This window comes from Cyclopterus lumpus, chromosome 18 (genome assembly GCF_009769545.1).
Source record: "Cyclopterus lumpus isolate fCycLum1 chromosome 18, fCycLum1.pri, whole genome shotgun sequence".
Taxonomy (NCBI): domain Eukaryota; kingdom Metazoa; phylum Chordata; class Actinopteri; order Perciformes; family Cyclopteridae; genus Cyclopterus; species Cyclopterus lumpus.
In genome coordinates this window covers 12,360,236-12,366,235 of record NC_046983.1, presented here as the reverse complement: position 1 = coordinate 12,366,235, position 6,000 = coordinate 12,360,236, and the positions used below count along the sequence as shown (strand labels likewise).

At 43.8% G+C, this 6,000-nt stretch overlaps 1 protein-coding gene across 1 annotated transcript in view; it reads left to right on the top strand.

Moving 5' to 3' along the window:
* The first annotated feature begins 521 nt into the window (after window positions 1–521).
* Window positions 522–6,000, top strand: part of slc8a4b (solute carrier family 8 member 4b) — a 72,703-nt gene continuing 67,224 nt past the window's right edge. The window contains exon 1 of the mRNA XM_034557564.1: window positions 522–688. The gene's annotated coding sequence lies outside the window, so the exon portion shown is untranslated. The remainder of the gene's footprint in view (window positions 689–6,000) is intronic.

Here is a 6,000-nt window from a genome sequence, read left to right as displayed (position 1 = left end):
GTGTGGGTACACAGTGTGTAGATGGGTGTGGCAGTCAGGTGATTGGCAAGGTGAATCAGGGGATAAGATGGAAAATTCATGGTGTCAGATGGAAAATGGCAACGCTCTCTGAGAAAGTGGCAGAACGTGACAAATTCAATAATCGATCAATCGAAAGAAACACAGGATGCTCGGCACCTCAACTTATTGAACATGTAAATAATCTGTGGTTGCAGCCCTGCATTATATGTCTGTTCGGCTCTGCTGTCCAATAATCTGTGTTGGTCAGTGAACGGGCTGATGCTTCTGGGAGTGCATGCTCCTTTGGTTCACATTCCCCCTGCATCCCCCCAAAACACACACACTTACACACAGGCACAAACACACAAAGAAATAGCGCTCTGCCTTATCCCACTATAGAGAGAGAGAGACCGTGAGAGAGCGAGAGAGAGAGAGCGAGAGAGAGAGAGAGAGAGAGAGAGAGAGACTTGGGAGGGCGCAAGAGCGCAAGAGCGCACGAGCGAGCCAACGGGTGAAATGCGCGTGCTCCCTCTGTCGCCGCCGTTTCCGAGGAGAGGAGCCGCTTATTCAGCTGCTGGATGAGGGACTGAACGGAGGGAACAATGAACAGACACAGGGATGAGTGAATGAACGTATCCCGACCTGGGCTTCTTCCACACTACCGCACCGGTGAGAAGACGCAGACGACGTGCGTATTACTATTGTTATGAATGTGTTCATTATGCATTTATCACGTTTGCTGTATTCTCTTAGTGGCATGTTGTGAGGAGAGGAGACAGTCGGAGTGTGTAAGGAGTGCACACATGTGAAGCGCGAGGCGCAGTGCCTTAGACAGCCCAGTTAATTGCGGCGGATCGGTGCATTCATGCGTAAACAAGGAGCACGGAACCTGTCAGGGTGAGATCAAGCGGCGGGTGACCGCACAGCTCAGGGAGAGGTCGCGGAAGAATCTACGGGACGTGATCCGGGGGTTTCTCTCAGTAGTGTGATGCCGCAGAGCCCCGAGCTGTCCGGGAGACGCGCCTTCGGTACCGCTCCAATTAAGCGTTTACCCCGCGCACCGTCTCCATCAGAGAGCCTCGCTGGAGGACGGCGAGTTACATTTTCCCCCAAAGCTGCACGGGTATTACCCGGGTGAGCGGGGCTGTGGACAGCGCAGGCTGTGATGCCGGTGGCCGGGGAAGGAGATTAAGGTCAGGGGTAGTGAACGCATCCGGGTCTGGAGGGACTGGGACGGGTCAGGGTGCACGAGAGGAATGGATAGGCACGAGAGGGGAATTGTAGCCAAACAGCGGCATGTGTTATGATAAAGACGGCTGGTCGGGATTAACGATGATGATGACATTGACTAAATTGAAATGCACAATCGCAGTTTTCTTCATTTCATATACAGATTAGAGAATATATTGGATCATTATGTTGACATACTCGTTTGAGAAATGTATTCGTGCTGGTGGTGGTGATGGTTGTGCTGGTCATGACGATGATGATGTTGGGAGAGTTTTCGTGGTGATGATGGTAGACTTGTGGTGATGATGGTAGTGTGTTATTGGTTGATTTTAATGGTTTTATTAATACTACATTTTCATCATTTAGCATTACTCGAAATGTAAAGCACTCTGTGCCTGTAGGCAAGTTGTACTGGTTGATTGATAATGGTGGTATGCTGGTGATGATGATGATGATGATGATGATGATGATGGTGATGATGAGAAGGAGGAGCAGAGGGATGATGATGATGATGATGATGCTGCTGGCGATGATAATTAAAACGGTTGTGATGGGAGTTTTGATGATGATGGTTATGGCTGAGCTAAGGGCAGCATGATGACAATGATGATGATGATGATGACGAAGAAGATGGTGCCAATAGAAATTCACAATAGTGGCGGACGTTTTGATGATGATCATGATGATAATGGTGACGGTGGTAGTTTTACCTATGGCAGCATGATGATCGGGATGAGGACTTTTCCCAACACGGATACATAATTAACATAAAGATATGTCGTCCTATCAATAATTAAAAACACCCAAGGAAGTGGCCATAGATTTATTTGCATATCTCAAACAATTTTTCAGCTTCCATCAGCAACAATAATTCTTTGTGTTAAGCAGCTTTGATGCCGTCGAGCTCTCTGCTACTACCCAGTGGGCTTTTACTGAGCAGTGTGGGCCAGGTCTGCCGGGTGGTGATAGAATATTTTGGACAATCCAGACGTGCAACGCTGTTTTGAGCAAATGTATTTCAATGTGTCCTGGCAGCAAGATTCCATGATTTAATGATTAAAGGAAAATAAGTTAAGTCTTGGTTTTCTAGGCCATGACACAGAAACAACTTCTCCAGACAAGATGAAGTTGTGTTTAAGATTCTGAGGACATTTCCATTAGCCTCCGAGTTTGAATTAATGAAAGTGCTCTCAACTGAGACGCAGCAGCAGTGTGTGTTGGGCTTCCCTGCCACACGTGTTGATTTTGTTCCATCCATCCAGTTGTTTATCGTGGGTCCAGAGAAACCAGGTGTTTGGAAATAAAACCACATGCATTTATTCATTATTATGTCAGACTCCTAATCCTAGAAATGTCAACATTGATTTGATCAGGTTGTCACATTTCTAGTTTACGCCTAGGTGTGTGTGTGTGTGTGTGTGTGCGCGCGCGCGCTGGTGCCAAAAATATCCCGGACTTACTCTGTTTATGTCCGTCACTTCCTTTGCTGTGACTGTATCCTGCTCTAATCCATTAATGACTTGAACAACACACCGGCTTGCCCGCTGGAGAAGGTGGTAACCCACATCTCGGCCTCTATTCTTGTCCACGCTAATCTGGTTATGCGAATCGCTGGCACTGCTCGGTGGTTACTTGTGTTGTTACCAACACTGACCCCTGGGATCCCGGGACTGTCAGAGTAGCTCGTCTGGCTGGGACGAGACAGGAAAGTCCCCACGGTCATAATCCTCTTCGCTCCTGTGTGTGTGTGTGTGTGTGTGTTACACTGTTAATGCTGTTAGTGGGGAGAGAGATGCCTTGTGTTCTGAATGGTGTCAGGAGGAACATGATGTTAACAATGACTGGGAAGTAGAAAAAGAAGAAATGAAGAAGAGGAAGAAGAACGAGTGATACAGCCTCTATAAAGGTTACTAGAGGAGAAATAACATATGTTATAATCTATGTGATCGTTTAAGGCTTAAAAACAAACCAATTTTGTATTAAAGTCCCCCTTATGGCCTCCAGGCCTGAAACAGTTCCTGATGGCGGTGCCGTTATTGATTTCCAAAAGTGTTCACATTCATCAGATATTGTCCATTGCCAGCATGGGGCCCCAGGGTGTTCAATAATAAATACATTTAAAAAGACATTTGAAATGAAGATCATGCGATTGGCTGAAAAGTCTCATATGTCATTATGAAATAAAATCCAACATTATATAAAAGTGTAATCGGGAGAGAAATTCCGTTATGAAAATACAAACAAAATAAAAAAATGATAATAAAATAAAGATTTACTAAAACTAATTTAGAAAACGCTTTATGAAATATTGGTTTCTTTATATGTTTACACAATGTATCATTGTTATAACTGATATCATAATAACTTATTATTCATTTAGTAATAAGTACAATGCAATACAGCCTGGCTTCCCATGCATTAAACCTTCAGTTCTCATCTCAGGCTTTCTGGCTCGCCAACTACATTTTAATTGAGTTTTTTCTTGTGTTTGAATTGTGACCTGGATCAACATTTTAAAAGTCCACTCCATCTCCTTCATGTGTTTGGACTCCCACTCTTATATGGATGATTTGAAGAGGCATTTTAATCTTACTGGGAGTTCCCCCTCGGGGGCCTACAGGTTGATTAATTAAGTGGCTGTAACAGACGAATGTGGGGACAGTGATATATCACAGTGCTCATCTCTTCTCCGGCTGTGGCACAAATCCGTTGGCCTATCCTGCTTTTGTTTTATTTGTTTTATTTGACATTCATGGAAAGTGGCCAATATGCTGCCCGCTCTGCCCGCTCTGCCCGAACGCCACGTCACATATTGGCTGAACAGTCGCTGGACGAGAGTCTACTGTGAATGAAAGCTACGGGTTGTGCTTATCCTCTGAAACTATAGTCTGACAAACCCAAACCGTTACAGTCCGTGCAGGCGTTTGTCACAGCCAGCCATAAAATTAGAAAAGATGACCCTAACGGCTGATATTGTTGGGAAACACTTGATCTAAGAGAAGAGTTAAAAAGTATTTAACACAATGTGAAGTAGGGCCTTAAAAAAAGAAAAATCAATAATCACATACCCAGAGGGCAGGAACAATATGGGCTTCAGATTTATCCTATACCAATAAAGATGAGTAGTGCTAATCCAATATCATCCTGATTTCTCTCGTGGGGCCAAACAGGATGGCCGAGCCTCTCACATCATTCATTCAACTCAGTTTCCAATCACTCCCAAAGCATCACTTCAGCGATTCAATTGACAGCTTTATTGCAAAATGGTGTAATTTCCAAGCTGGGTGGCAGTTCCCGATGCACCACCAGTGATCCCACTTGCACGGCGGACTGATTTGGCCCTCACACTTGTGTACCTCTCTTAGTCCTTCAGAGGTGAAGCTGCAAATGATGAAATTAGCCGTTTTTTTCTTTTAGCTTGAAGCACTGACTGCTGCATGCACCGTTTCTGTTTAGTCCTCACATGAACCAAACCAGAGAGGACAGTGGGATCTTGCAGTTTTAGTCTCCTCCACATAGAAGTGGTAAATGTATAGTCTGAACTCGCTCCATTTATCACATGTCCTCGTCCTCCAAGTCTCTTGCAAAGTATATTTATGTTCACCACAGGGTGAAGTTATTTTCTCTATACATCATAGACATGAAGCAATAATTTGTTCCTACCCCCTTTTTGGATTCATTAAACACAGTAACGGTCCAGAACTTATGTATATATGTTTATGAATGAGAGGGCAGGGCTGACTGTGGTTGCTGAGAGAGCAGCGCTAAAGGATAAATCCTCTTCAATATCTTCATTGCAGATGCATTTTTTCCGTATTTGACTTATCCCCCTGGCAAGTGGCGAATGTAGATAACATTGTTTCCAGATGCATCGGTTTCCACCAGTGCTCATCAATCAAACGAGGAACTATCCATCACAGTCAGAGATAGCAGCTCCTCCATGTACAGTCTCCTCAATAGATTAGAATGCAATTCCGCAGCGAGGCCTGTGTGGGTTTAAAGGGACTTTTTTTGAAGCAGTCATCAATAACTGTGGGATATGATGTAGGTGGAGAATAGGTAAGTGCACCAAAAGAAAAGTCGAGCGTAAATTCCTATTAGCAAACTGCTCGTGTCCTATAGAAAATAAGAAAGGGGCACACTACTAGTACAGGGGTTCTGTACTGTTATGAATGTGGATTTTTTTTGGCCTATGTAACTTCTTTTATTTTTTTAAGACCAGCGTCTGTCGCTTCGATTGTAGAATAATAGGCCAAAACTTAGCATGAGGAAAAGTCCTTCAGTCAGCAAATGTCATTTATTCAGCATGAAGTTGGCTTCCATAAGCTCCCTCAAGCTATTAGTTGTACCAGACCAAGTAGCAAATCCCTCAATGAAGTGAGTTGAGCAATGGCGCGTTTTATAACTTGTATATTAGACTTTTAAATTGTAAGAATCCAATAGCTCATGTCTCGGTTTAAAGAATACACTCTCAATCCTGATGCCTAATTTGAAAATATATGAAACTATTTTAAGCAGTAATCTTATTTTTCCAAACAGTATTCAAACTGATAAACACATGTTAGCGAATACTTCAAAAGAAATGTTAAGATGCATGACAGGCTGAGGATTTGTCTGCGGCATCAGGCATGAAAAACCAATTGTCACGAACTCATGACCAGTTTATCTCATCCATCTTTAAAGATTAATCCCACATGGCTGCTGCCGCACTCGGTCATCTCAGGCTACATCCGTACTAATACGTCCATAGGGTGTTTCAGCAGCCTTTTC